Consider the following 14573-nt stretch of genomic DNA (forward strand, 5'->3'; position numbering starts at 1 on the left):
AATTTAGAGTTTCACTGTTTAAAAGCAACATGTAATTTCTTCTAATAGGAGAAAAGCACTTGAGCAAAAAAAAAAAAAAGCCTCAGTTGATGCACTCTTTCATGGAGGCCGAGTGCAGCAAATGCTGATTGTGTGATTTATGGAAATGCCTATGATCTTTGTAATGCTAAGAAAGGCCTTTAATTTTTTTCAGTGTAGTGAAAAATGTTTGGCAATCCCTGCAATATTGGTAGAACATTGCTCTATTGTAGTTTGCAATAAATGTCTCTCCCTTTTCTCCATCACCACCAATAGATGTTTCTGTCCTTAGGGAACATATGGCTGAGTCACAGATAAAAAGGAGAGAAGAGTGAAAAGATGCACAGTGCCAAAGGAGTCTGACAGTTATAGATATTTTATGTCTGACTATACATTCATGCATGTGAGTCATACCTATGGGCAAGATATTTTTATCATCTTGATCATGTTTTCAGTGCTTTTATTTTGTATAAAGCAATATGTTCCATACCCATTTACAAGAATAGCTTTGTGTCCTGTGCGCGCTTCCCGCCTGTCGCGAGGCACTGGGCACAGTCTGAGGGACCCGGGCAGCCCGAGTGTTAGCAGAGTTCGGAGGCTGCTTCCCACCCGACCGAGGGCTTTGCAGCCCTACACAATGACAGGGATGAGCTGGCACCAGCATTTTCAGATAATTCCCCCACCCCTGCCCAGTTTCACTGTTGGCATTTCTTCCCTCTGGGGCTGTATCAGTCATGTATGTGGTCAGCCTGATTACTGTCAGGAGGTTTAGTGATATTTATTTATTTATTTTATTAATTGACTCATATATTACTGTGTGACTGCAGGTAAGGTATCAAAATAAGCCAGCTCCAGCAAATAATGTCTCTGTTTCATGACTTGGACACTGTTAGAAGAGGTAGGAGATAGACTTGTCCAAATAAGTTGGAGTGTGGAGGGCATGAGAATGGATTTGAAACCTCTCTTGCAATTTGGTCGATGTTGTGAAGGAGAAAAAGATATAGATATACCTCTCTATATATCTATCCATATTTTAACAATCCACTGTTAGGTTTATATCTGAAGGACTTTTGCTGTATTCGAGGCACAGAACACACATGCCAGGCTGAATTGTCAGCCAGATCTGCTTTCCCAGCCCAGTATATAAAGACCCAGGATTTTTGTTTTGTATTCTTGGCCATGACAAATGATGTTGGCCCTTAGCCCATGATGGTCTGACGTGAACAATGCTTTTATCTTGGTAGTGATACCACTAAATCTTCAATTTGTGGTGGTGAGGAATGAGACAGAAAGGTAAAATGGCTCCAGCCTGGCAGCCGCAGGCGTGCTGTCAAACCAGGCATCGAAAAGGAGTTTCTGGCTGCCGTTCTCTGATGCCTGCGCTGTGTCGGAGCGTTAGCTGCCTGGAGCCAGCAAAGCAGGTGACCTCCTGCTAGGAGGATGGCAGATAAGTCCAGAAACGAGGAAATGGGGCTGGTCAGGTCCAGCTCCTTCCTTGAGGGGCAAGAGCCAGGGGAGTACCTGGGGCCCTGGGCAGGGAGGAGAGCCCTGGGCAGCAGCATTGGTGCCGCGGGTGCTGGAGAGCCCTGGGCAGCAGCGTTGGTGCTGCAGGTGCAGGAGAGCCCTGGGCAGCGGCGTTGGTGCTGCAGGTGCCAGGCACACAAGAGACATGGCAGCCTGGGGAGGGCCCCATTCATCCCCCGTGCTTATGTGGAACCAACTGCCCTTCTTCACTCGCTGGATCTCCTTTTCGCAGTAGCATCTTGCTTTCTCTTTCCAGGCTTCTGTTGTAGCAAAGTAGGAAAAAGCTGTTTTACCCTGTGCACCAGCCTGCTGCTCTAGGCACCTGCTTGCATTGCCTACGCCTGGAGCTGCCCCAGGGCTGTGCTGTCTCGCAGCTGCAAACTGGTGTGAGGGAGTAGCTGTGAGCTTTGAACGTGCAGTATCTGAGTACAAATCCACAGATATCATTGCAATGAACCTTGCTGAAAAGTATGTAATTACTTTTAATCTAGATCCCCAAAATTCCGAGTGAATAATGGATAGGCATGTCCCTTTGATCAAGCTACTGCGTACAGAGAAACCATTGACAAACTAACTTTTGAAGCAGCTGTTTCCTGAGGGAAGGAAAGCATAAACAACTGAATGTGTTTGTCAGAGCTTAAAAAAAAACCCAAAAAACTGCAAGTAGGAGCAGTCCAGGCCTCTCGCTCCTGAGAGCATTTTTTGGAGCTCCTTTAAAACAACTGGCCTTGCAGTTGCAGAAGGTAAGTCCGTGCCTCTGCGTTGGTGGGAGTCTGTAATGTGCTTGTTCTGTTCCTGCTTCCTCAGGAGTTCAATGGCAATCCCAAACAGAGCTTCTAGGCAGGCAAGATTTTTTTTTTTTTTTTTTTAACTGCAGATTGTTTCTGCAGTAGGAGTGGCAGGGGAAGCAACTCCTTATTTTGTTTTGTAGCATGTTGTGAAAAATAATGGAGGAAGTTTTCAAATGCTCTAAAGCATGAGAGTCTCCTATATTTACGTATTTTAATAGGACAAACATGCTTTGAACTTATTTTTTTCTTGTAGCTTGGGCACTGTGCTTGTTTCTCTTCAAGTATAAACATGAAATCAAATAGGCTGCTCACAAAAAAAAAAAAGAGGAAACTTTCTTTCAGGTCAAGGCAAGGCATTTAAAGTCAAAGCAGTAAAACTCTGAATTTAACAGCAATTATGATTGAACTATGTCTAGTAATACTGTCATTCAATCATGTAAAACATTGCACAGTATTTTGCCTGTTGCAGCCTAAAATTGTATCCTCCTATTAAAGTAGTGCTAAGATGGAATATGCAGTACTTGTATACATATATACTTGGCTTATTTTCGAAATGGGTATTGGAATCTTCAGCTCATAGAATTGTGTTGGGCTTTTCCCTCGTGCACTTTCACATACTCCTGCCGTGTGCACTGATGTCAGGGAAGGAAGAGTTCTAGCTGGGGAAAGCGGGGAAGGGTTTGTTTTGTGCTAAGCAATATATGTGTTTTTTTCATCTTACCTTGTTCTCGGAAATAGCTGATCTAGTCAAGCTTGCAGGTTTGCAAAAGAATTCAGCCCCAGGCAAGCTTCGGGCTTGGAAAACTTTTTCTGACAAGATTTGATCTGGCAGAAATAGGAGCAACGGAAGCATAATCCTGCGACAGGATGTGTCAGCAAATTCACAAGCAGGTGCTGATGGCAGGGAAACCACGATACTGAGGAACTGTTCAGGTGCTGGGAATCTTTTTTTTTTTTTTTTTTTTTCTTTTCCCCACAACTTTCATGTGTCTGGAGCAATGCTGTGCCCAGTCCTGTGATCCTAGTTTAAGAACACGGCCTTCCTAACGCCCCTCTAGTATGTCAGAGCTCCCACTGAAGTCAAGAGGATGGCTATCTCTATCCAGGGAATCTGTAACTGACTCCCAGATGTGATGGGAATAAAGATCAACCCCAGTGCTCGAGTCTGTGGTGAATGTCAGCCAGTGCAGCCTGTGTGGTTCTTGGTATTTTGGTTGACATACATGACACAGCAATCACTTCAAGGTTTAGAAATGATAGGGAGGTGTATGGACAAGCAGCTCTTTACAGCTGTGCTTGAAGGGGGAGAAGTGGGTTGCTTTAGGCTGTCGGAGTGCCCGTAATGAGCGGGATAGCAGTAGTTCTGGGCAACTGGTTTGTGTGTAATGTGAAAACTTCCTTCATTCATACAGAAATGGAGAGAAACGACAACTGCATTCTCCTCAGCCCGGGTGGAAGGGGGATGATTTGTGGCTCTTTACAGGCAGGATCCCTTTTTTCCCTGCTCGTGGGGAAAGGTTGACATTGGAGCATAAAAACCTGTGGAAGTGACAGGCACTTCCAACCTCTTGCATGTAACAACCTTTCGCAAAATTGCTGCTGTGAAACCCAATATGGCTAATTGGAGCATTAAGACCGTTGATCAAGTGTACAACAAAACAGCTTTTCTCGAAGCCCTACCACTTAGGTCTGTGATTTGGATGAGAGGACACCCGGGGGATTGAACCTGTAACCAGGAGAGCTCCGTTTTCAGCCTTGTGGGGTGGTCCCCAGGCCTGCCCTGCTCTGTGAAAGAGGGGCTAATGCGTCCCCCGCGCCACGGCCCGCTGGCACGGCCTGCACAGGGCTGACAAAGATGCTGGGGAAAGCCGGACCTTGCTGTACTGAGACATGGCACTTCCCACGGAAGGTGCCTTTGCTTCCCTGGATGAGGATGGAGGACCTCTCGATCTGTCCCCTGAAGCGGTGCAGCTACAGCGGTAGGTGAGTTTGTGTTGACACCCTTCGGCTACAGTGAGACTGGAAAGGTTGTTGAACAGGGTCCAGCTGGCCCCTGAAGGAATGCTGCCTATGGCTCCCAGGTGGAGAGGAGCACTGGAAGAGTGAAGAAAGAAACAGGGGTTTTTGCCACTATCCTAAAACTGATGTGAATTTCCTTACTCTTATTAGTCTTAGTATGCCTGTGAAGTATGTCTTGCAATTTATCTTGTTTACAGAATGAGATGAAGAAGAAGATCTGAAGCACTTATAGAATTAGGCAAAAGAAAAACAGAAAAATCATGTCTATTCACACATCTATATACTAGCCTATATATATACATATATAGTATATGTATATGTTGAATGGGACAGTAATAAGATCTTTGAATATTAGTTGCTATGATACCACTACTACTTAAGAACAAGGTGCTGAGTACACAGAAAATGCAAAGCTTTACTACTACATAACGTAATCTACCGTTGTATGGATCTTCAGATCGTACTGCTGGTTGTTGAAATGTGAAGGAGGAGGAATGTAATGCATAGCACAGCTTTCTGTCACCCTTGTTTCTTTTCTGATCAGCTCTCTTCAAGCAATACGTTGCTTGAAGTTGCACCGTGTCTAAAGAGACTGTATGACTAAGCTGCTGCCAGGGCATTTGTTTGAGAAGTCCCACCTTAAATATCTGCCTCCTCTCCTCCTGGAGCCAGGCCTTGCTATTTTGTTCTGCAGAATCTTCCCATGGGCATACGAAAGTGCCTCTGAACTTCAAATGTGTCCCTGTAATCTGTATGTTGGGGGAAAACACTAGTGTGTCATAAGACCTTTAAATAATGAAGCTCTTCTGCCTTTCAAAAAGAAAGGTCCTGAACAGTGACTCCAGTGACTCATGGCCATGCTCCTGTCGTCTGCAGCATGCCCCTGAGGCACTGGCATTTTTTTTTTTTTTTTTTTTTTAACTAGCAAACCTGCATGAGTATGGATGTGTGTTTGCTTTTAAAATAAAATCAATGCTCTTCATGGCTTGTATGTGCTATAAATGGGGTTTGAATCTCAAAAAAGAGAAATGGGAATTAGTCTGAAGAGGTGTGTTCTGTTTTTTCAGATGCATAATTGGAGAAAATAAACCTTGAGTCTTTTGTGTTGGTTGTTTAATCGTCTTTGGAGAAGATCTTGCAAGTAGCCTTGTGGGATAACAGATGAAAATAGAGGGCTAAGAAAGCTATTTCACATGAACACTTTTTTCTCCTCAATTTATTTCGTTTCTGTATGCTAGGACAATGGGAAGATAGGAATTCTTAATGCTCTTGGTGCTGTGTGCTTGTCAAGTGTAATTTCACTGCTGTTACTGGATACATCTGTGGAAAATATCAGAAATTCTTTTGCATTTCACATCAGGTCTTTACTTGCTATACATTTAAGAAAAGAAAAGGTCTGTGTGTGAGAGAGAGAAAAGAAGGAAAGAAATTATGTGGCTTTCTGTAATAAGAAAGCTGTTTGCTTGATCACGGTCACCTGTATTGTTCTTCAGGCCAAATAACTGCAGCTCCTGGTGTGGATTCTCCTGCTGCAGTACATAAGCAGGGGCTCCAGCTCCAACATTATTGCAGAGATGGTGCGCACAGTTGTGGATCAGTGATATCTTTTGCCTTCAGTATCTAGGGCTCAACTCTGCTCCTGTCAGGGCCCTTTTAGAATAGTCCAGTGGCACAAATTCCAGCTCCCCTGTCTGCAAAGGCCTGAGGCAACTGCAGTCGGTGTCCTGCTGGGAAGAGCTGCATTGACTGCAGTCTGTGCCTACCTTAGCTGCTGATGCACACCTCAGCTCTGCTGGATTGAGCAGTCCCATGCTGTGCCCCGGGAAAAGTAATTCCCTTAGTGTGACCTAGTGTTTCCCTCTCCCAAGGCCGCCAAACTAGCGGCCTATAGAATTCCTGCTGAATTGCACTTCCCTCTGTCCACTGCTGTGCACCTCACTGAGGAGCTAGTGGGGAGAAGGTAGATGAAAGGAGCACAGGAGAGAGGGAGAAGCTGTGTTGGGGACGGCTCAGGTTTGGTGTCAGGAGCTGAGTCCAGCTGGGGACATTCCCATCTCCGTCGGGCCTCCGTGTCCGCCCTGGGCACGCGGCAGAGCCAGGTGCAGGATCTGTCTGCAGAGAGCCTCAGCTCAGCAGCCCCCGGGAGGAGGGAGCCAGCGTGAACCCAACGGCGAATGTTCCTCCTGTTTATCGTGCGCTTACGTTTTCCTGTAGCCTGGTACCTGAATTTAATGCAAATATCTCGTAAAACTTGGAAACTTTTAGCAGAAAAGTAATTCATAAATGCCTGGGAAATTTGCAGCCCTGTCAAAGTACTAGGAGTCTGAAGCAGTGGCACTTACATGTAGGATGTACAAAATAAATAATCTCTTTATGGCAGTGACTCAAAGGAAATGAAGATTTTGAGTTTAACAAGGTTTTTGTTTGTTTGTTTTGTTAAACTGAGAGATGTCCTTTGGTAAAAGTTCTTGTTTTTCAGATCCCCTGAGTGATTTTTGTCTGTTTGATACAGTTCTTCTGAAGCTTTGGCTATGGTCTGTTATATTCAATCTGTCTCTTTATCTTCTTTAGCAAATTATCTGCAATTCTAGAAGCAGTAAATTGCCAGGAATAGTCTGTTGTGGTGAATTATGAACCTTCTACATGCTGGTAGTGCCAGGATAGTATACGCGTTGTTGGTTGCCTTGGAGTCCTTCTCCTTGTGCTACCTCCTCAGCTAGTTTTCTTTCTTAACCTGGGGATCGCAGTTACTGTTTCTGTTAGAAGTGGCCACTTTTACCAGGTTGCAAATGCAGCTTCATATTCATACCAGTGAAGTCTGTGCTAATCAGTAGCTCTTCTCAGTAGCTGCCGTGAAGTCTCAGAGCCTTTAAATCTGTACTGACTTCGAGGTGGCCCAAGGGTTTGGAGAGGTGAAAGAGTCTGGTAATCACTGCTCTCGCAATAAAGCTATATTAAGTTCATCTAGTTCTTCTAAGGTTTTTAGATCTGAAACGAGAATTGTGGATTAGGGCAGTGGGCTGCAGTCATTAGTGATTAGGCTGGGGAACTGTTTTGAGCTTTGTTCTATTTTGGTTGAACGTGTCTATCAGTCCACCTTTGAAGAGCTGATGAGTTAATCTAATATTAAATATTTCATTTTTCTCCTCTGCTGCAAAGCAGGATGGCCCAGTTAGCTTCATTGCAGAATGTATATACTAAAAAGTAGTTGTTCTCCTGTGTCATCTGCTCTCCCCCCCTTTTATTTAAATAAGATATTCGCTGTGAGGTGCTGCTTACATTTCGTGGTCTTACATTTTGCATTTGCTGCAAGGCTGACTGAAGCCCATCTTTCTGCCTCACCGTGTTTCTGCTTATCACCAGTTTTGCACAGAAGGTGATGTGTCATCCTGCTTTGATTGCTTTATTATAACAGAAATGGAGAATCTGACCCTTTCACAGGAGGTCAGTCATTTAATCGAGGCTTGCTTTGTTTGGTTTAGGCTCTTTTTATAGCTGCAAGTAATAAAATTTGTCACTTGTATGTCAGTACTTGGTAGTCAGAAATATCCGTATCATTATCATGTTAATAGGTTCTGATGAACCAAGCTGAATTTTGAAGGTAAAACAAAATTAATTTCTTTAAGTAAATATCTGGTGATCCTCGAGATCACAATCTGTAATCCATCCTAGATGGAGTCACATTGAGTTGTGTCATGTGAATTTTGAAAAGTATTGATTAATAAAACAGGCCTTCATTCATGAACACAGGACCAAAGTTACTTCGTTATAGAGTGTGTCTAGTTTTGCTCTAAGACGGGTAATATTTTGAATGTGGGGCAATACATGAATGAAATGAGGGTCCTTCATGGGGATGTTAAGCCCCTCCTGAAGTCTGTGCGGTAGTTACTGAACTTGGATTGTGCCTGCATTGCAGCATATATAAGATGGGCTCCTTTGAATGCCCGAAGATTCGGTCTTGCTATTATTTACTGCATAGCTACTTTTCTGGTGTACAGTGAGCACAGAGGTATTACAAAACTCATGTTTTAGTAAAGTGTTTGTCAACATCCAGGCGTGCTTCTCTTGCCATCATTCAGTGCTAAAGATTTTCTGTAAAGTCAGGTGGAATTTGGCTTACTCCTTGTTTGTTTCCTTACTTGTGTTAGGATGTGGGCTATTTTAGAAAAAAAAAACACTTCTTTAGACTTCCTCCCCTAGGAGAAAGTCCATTTCACTGCTGAGTTTAAGGAACCCTCTTAAGATACCATTTTCTCCATGTTTTTCCCTTAAGAGTCTGTTAGTGGCTCAGTGTGGTCATCTTTCTGTCAAAGTTATTGCCCCTTCCACGTTTATTACAGTCCAAAGGACTGTATTACAGTCCAAACGGAACACCCTTTTCAGATTAAACTTTTATCCAAACTTTGCTAGTGTGATTTCTGTCTTTTCACTCAAATTCATGTGGTCTTCCACTTGAGCTGAATCCCTTGAATATGGGTATCAGCAGTGTGTGCCGTGCGAGTCCTGCAGTCTTGGAATTTCTTCTCCTGGCTCTGGCTAAGGGTCAGCAGGGGCAGGTTCCTTCTTAGAGTGTCATACAGCTTCTTGGCCCAGCAACCAGTGCTGGTTTTCAGAAGTTGTTTTTAAAAGGGAGAAAGATGCAATTTTTTTCCTTCCCGAGAAAGTTTAAAAAAAAAAAAAAAAAAAAAAAGCCACAAGCCTGGCACAAATCTTGATGACTTCTGGTCCTACTATGTAAAGGAAGCTCTGAGTCATGCAGTGAAGGTGCCTACCTCTATGTTTCCAGATATTATGCAGGCATAGCTGCCTGGCTTTGTCTGATATGAGTTGAAATAACTTGCAAGCTACCAAGTTAGGTGGCTCTTGGAGAAATTCTGAGCTTATACCCCGTGTTTCCTTGACAATAATATATATACCCTTATACTAAGGTACCATTATTTCAATTCTGCATGGCTATCTTAACTCGAAAAAGTAATTGTTACTTTTTATGTTTATATGTTCCTTTCTAGTTCCCCTCCACAACAGGTCTGTATTTCATCTCCATCTAGATGGTTTTCTGTACAAGCAGAATGACATTCTGTCAAAAATAATAAAAATCACTACCTACAGTGCATCTATAACTTAGCATCTATGCTACGATTAAAGAGTTCCAAAAGATGTGCTGCACAGGTCTAGCTTCTGTATTCCTCAAACTGAACTAGTTTACTAGAAATGTTTTCAGAGGTGGAGAAAGTAAGTAATTATAAGGAACAATACATAAGATGTAATAAGGAATCTCATGGATGTTCTTTCTGTAGCCCAAGTCAACCAGTAGGTTTCTTAGGGAGAAGATTGTGCGTTGGGAAAATTGCCTGAAAAGGGCAAAGTCACAAGGGTTGTGGAGAAATACAAAAGAAGAAAGTAAACTCTAGAATGCAAAACTTGTTTTATTAGTGCTGATCCAAGGTATGTCTTTTTTTGGTCTGAATTTCTGGTGATAGTTAACTGAGATTTGTGAGATAGTTAAGTGAGATCTCATTTTAGATGTGTTGCAGTGAAATAAATACTGATACAGCATGCAAAGGTCAAGGAAAGGGGGATAAACCAACATTACTAAAGTTCTGTAGTTACTTGATTAGAAAGGGACTATGTGTGGTGTGGTGACTTCTCTAATACTTTAGATTTGATGTTGTTTTTTAAACCACTTTGAAAAAGAGCTGGCCTGGGAAGCTGTTTCATGAACTGAATAAGACCAGCCTGTATCACTGGGCCTTGAACAAATCCTCTTAGATGAGTAAAGTATTTCTAGGCTGTTCTTCCTCCTCAGTTCACCATGTCCGCAACTTCAGGATTTCCAGCCTCTCAGGCACAGTATTCAAATCTTAAAGCTTCTAATCATAATATTAATCAAAATATTGAATGATTGTGATGGAAGTGCCATAGATTTCAGTTGTTGGGGAAATAAAGTTGAGAACAGATGTCGAAGTTGTTGAATGTTTGCATTTTTCATAAGCATCCAGTTTTACACTGTTAACAACCTTTTTTGTGGGGAGAGTGAGAGAGTGTAGATTCAGCTTAGTAATGAAATCTCAACTTGTAGCTACAGTGGAGAAAACAGGAAAAAAAGCAAATGATGATAGTTCACGGTGGAACCTTTGCAAGGGCTGTTCATGTGGGGTCATGAGTGTTTTATCAGCTTTAGACTTCAGCAGGCTCGTTTCTGCTTCTGATCAATTGTAGATACAATTCCTGGGTCTAAAATGGCATGTAGCTACTAATAGGCCCCAAAAATGTATTTACTGGCTAACATCTAATCCAATCACTTATTCAGTATTAGCAATACTGAATACTAGACACTTGGTATGCTGGGAGCGTGCATGGATGTGAATATGGAAGCTACTCTGCAGTTCAGTATCCTTAAGAGAGATGTTGAAACAGAGTAACAGATGTTGACCTCAAACAGCTGCTGAACCAAGCAGGGAGCCACTCGAATGGACAGCAAGTCAACGGTGCAAAATGCAAAGTCTGCTGAATAAGGTATGTCTGGGTCCTGGGTTTGTCCAGGGTTTCCATGATAGCATGGGGCGCAATGGCATGATGCAGCTGAACAAACTGGCTTCCAACCAGGCTAAATACTCCTCCTTCAATTTCAGGTGTATGCCAAGGGAGGGAGAGGGCAAAGCATCCCCACCCAGGCTCTTTGGGCAGCAGTGTTTCTTACAGAACCAGATAGTTTTTGGGGAAATTTAAGTTAAAGACTCTCAGAAATGACAAAAGTTGGAGACTATAATGATGGTGCATGTATGGAAGAGCCATTGGAGAGGTGGGTGACAGACCCAAAGTGTCTGTTCAGAAAGACCTAGAGTAGGAAAAAAGGCACAAGGGGAAGGATCAGAAGATTGAGTTGGAAAAGGAAAACAGGGTGACCTGAGAGGGGATGCATGTCTTTTGAGAGGAAGGTGAAAATGAGGTATGAGGGACCATCTGTGGCTTGTTGTGAGGAACTGGGTTTATGGTTGGACTTGATGATCGTGATGGTCTTTTCCAACCATCATGATTCTCTGAACTGCTTCAAGTGGCGCCGTTCTTGTAGCCTTTGGATTGTGAGCTGCCGCTTCTCATGCTGACAGATGCCTAGGTGGGATGCAAAGGGAGAAGAGGGAGCTAATGCCCTTGCTCACTATTGCTTTACAAACCCTCCCAGCCTGCGTCATTCTAGAAGGATCTATATATGTATATTTTAATTAAGAAGTTTAGTCTGGAATCCTACAAGCCGATTTGAGCGCCAGCATTTGCAGATGGGCGACTTTAATTTTCCTCTTACATTCTTTGTGAGAGGCTTGCTGTGAAATACAGCTACTCATGGCCTTTGAACTCAAGATTTGATGTTAGTATTATTATCATTTAGGATGGGGGAAAAAGCGCTTGTGACAAATTTTAGTCCTTAAGGTACTATTAGATTGAGAACCCCAACTAAGTGGGAAATATGATGGTAACTTTGGCAACACAAAGCTTACTTTATGTAAACTGTATTATAGTAGCTGTAACGTACGATAAGATAAAATAATTGAATTTGCCTGTGCTTCATTTGGAGAGTATTTTCAGATTTGGACCTTTTACTATTGTGAAAAGCTTCTAATATTTATACAGGTTTGTCAATAGCAAACTGGAAGTGACCCATAGCTGTAGGCAGTTACTAGAGGTTAGCAATGGGGTAATGTTTCACATTAACTGAATTGAACAGAATAAAGAGTACAGAAACACACAAAATCCCTTTAATTCCTTTTAAACCCACACTAATCTGTGTGATTGTGGATAAGCCTTTGAAACAGCACCAAAATCAGCATGTGGATCGTAGTCACAAGCATGAGGTTTAGCCTTGCAGTATTGCTTGTACCCCACTAGCACTTGTCAGAAACTATACTACACCTCACTTATTTGTTTTTCGTTTTCCTCTTTGATAAAAATATCAGTGCCTTGAAGATTAGGGATACCCTCAGTCTGTCTCTTCTTTCTTGTCCTCTGCCTTAGGTTTCCTTGGGAAACTTGCTTTGGGCACTGCAAAGAACACGAACATTCTTCCAAATGATATAAAGAAAGCTAAACTGTCTCCTGAAAAAGCCAGTTTGTCCTACTGTGGCCGCTTCCTTCCCCTCCTTTCCTATTCCACCCTACTACTTGGAGATTTTTCTCAAGACAAGCATGCAGTAAAGCATTCAGCTCAGAGCAAGGAATTGAAAGGTTCCTCAGTTTTACCCAGACATGCCTGTCTGTCTTGTCACGTACATACTCGGTTCTTCCTTCATTCATCTCCACATTTACTCTTAAATGAGTTCTGTTTCTAAAAGATGGAAGGTTTTTAAGTACATATCCATCTTGCTGGCAAGTCAAGAGGCTATGGGGTTTATTTAAGTATGAGCAAAGTATCTATGCAGTTGAAGCCTCAGATGTGTCACTGAATACAAATTAATTAAAAACCAATTTTAGTTACAGCTTAGCCTCATGAGCTTTTGTTTATTCTTTGCAGCCCTGATTTCTGTCCAAACAGCTCCTCTTAAGCTTTAGCAGCATGACCACCACAACTTGTTTGAACAGACAGATGGTGGACTGCTTAATCCACCTGATTGCTTATCAACAGTGAGAATGGACATGAATCAGTTGGCTGATTTTTGGGAGTGAGGGAATGGTATTAATACTAAACCAAATTGATGCAACATCTTTTCATTTTCTCCCAACAGTCCTGAGAAGTGGTAATGGGAGCTTCTTAAAGTTTTATCCAGATTTTTGAAATTAGATTTTTTTTTTTACATAACTGATGTTCTCAGCCTCATTCTGGACTTTTGGTTTTTTGAGCGTTGATATATTGCAGTAGAGAGAGACTTAAAAATAATTAAAAGGCTTTTATGCAGGTGGAAGCAATTGAAATCTGGTGAGATGTCTTACTTAGGAAGTTAGGAGGGCAATTAATCTTGAAAATATGAATGACTTGCTATCATGCAGGCTGATGAACCACCTCACCCAAGGTCTTGTCTCTTAAACATCTTACTGATGTGTAAGAAAATATTAGAAATTGCAGTGATGATAGGGCACTGCTATTAACCACAGCCATCTCCAGGCTTTTTAAGAGAGCTTAAATCAAACAAAGAAAAAGAGGAGCAGAGAGGGGTGGGACCCAAAGCATGAGTCTACTTACTAGGCATTACATTTATCCAAACTGCAAGGTTAACTTGGTGAGTTTTACTTGGCTAATAAGTTTTCTATGGGGGATCAATGTTGCTCACTTGTAATGCAACTAGTTCTGCTGCAAGGTTTGTTAGCAGTGGTTGGTGACTTCATTTAAATGGAGTTGTGCAGTAGGGGGAGGAATGGTCATGCAGAATACACCTTCGGTAGTGCGTGAATTTGCTTGCTTGCTTTTTAATCAACTTGTACGAACTAGGGTGTTTAAGAGAAAATGCAGAGAAGCTTATAAGAACTTCACTTTTATATTTAATGGGTATCTGTTATCTTTGTCTGTAGCTGCTATCAAAGCTGCTTTGTATTTATAAAGCAGACAATCCATTTTCCTTTTGCTCCCATTTTTGGGACCTATTAATGTATGGTAAAGCGTGAAAAGGAAATGAAGACTGAAAACTGTAGTATGAAGTAGACGAAAAACAGATAATGGAAAGTGCTTAGTTTTTCCTTTTTTTTTTTTTTTGGCTTTCTGTTTTTTAATGACTAAACCTCAGACTTTCCATGGAAAAGTAAAAATCAGAAGATCAAAGACGTAGTGCCATATAAAAAATAACCCATTGCTTTTACTCACGCTTCCAGCTTGTCTGTGGCTCAGAACTGTAGTGTCAGTCTAAAGGGATTCTGTTGAAGGAACTGCTGATAGAGATAGTATTGCAGCCCCAGAAGCACGGAAGTGATAAAGGGTTTTCCTTCAGAATTTAGAAATTCCTTAGTAATAGAAAACATGGGAATCAAAATAGGTCTCCAAAAATGTTACAGAAGCTTTTTAATCTGCTCCAAGATTGCTCTCCTGCCCTCTCCCACACCTCTAGCTCACCTCTTTTGTTTGGCATTGATGAATAAAATGTTTATGTATCTTAACTGTGCTTGTACTGATGCATCTAAACAGTTTCTACGATTCTGCTATAGCCAATGTAACCCTTAATTTCATTTATTAGAGTAATAGCTTTCTCCTTTACTCTCCATTGTTGTGCTTGGGTTTGTGATGTATAAAGAAGTAGGAAT

The 14573-nt window shown here is 42.0% G+C and overlaps 1 protein-coding gene across 1 annotated transcript in view; it reads left to right on the forward strand.

Annotated features, from left to right (window-relative positions):
• The window catches only part of RPS6KA2 (ribosomal protein S6 kinase A2), a 259837-nt gene that overhangs the window by 26532 nt on the left and 218732 nt on the right, over positions 1–14573 (forward strand). The gene's annotated exons all lie outside the window — the stretch shown is intronic.

This window comes from Tinamus guttatus, unplaced genomic scaffold (assembly GCF_059628265.1).
Source record: "Tinamus guttatus ecotype Peru unplaced genomic scaffold, ASM5962826v1 Tinamus_guttatus_pri_ptg000601l, whole genome shotgun sequence".
NCBI classification, from domain to species: domain Eukaryota; kingdom Metazoa; phylum Chordata; class Aves; order Tinamiformes; family Tinamidae; genus Tinamus; species Tinamus guttatus.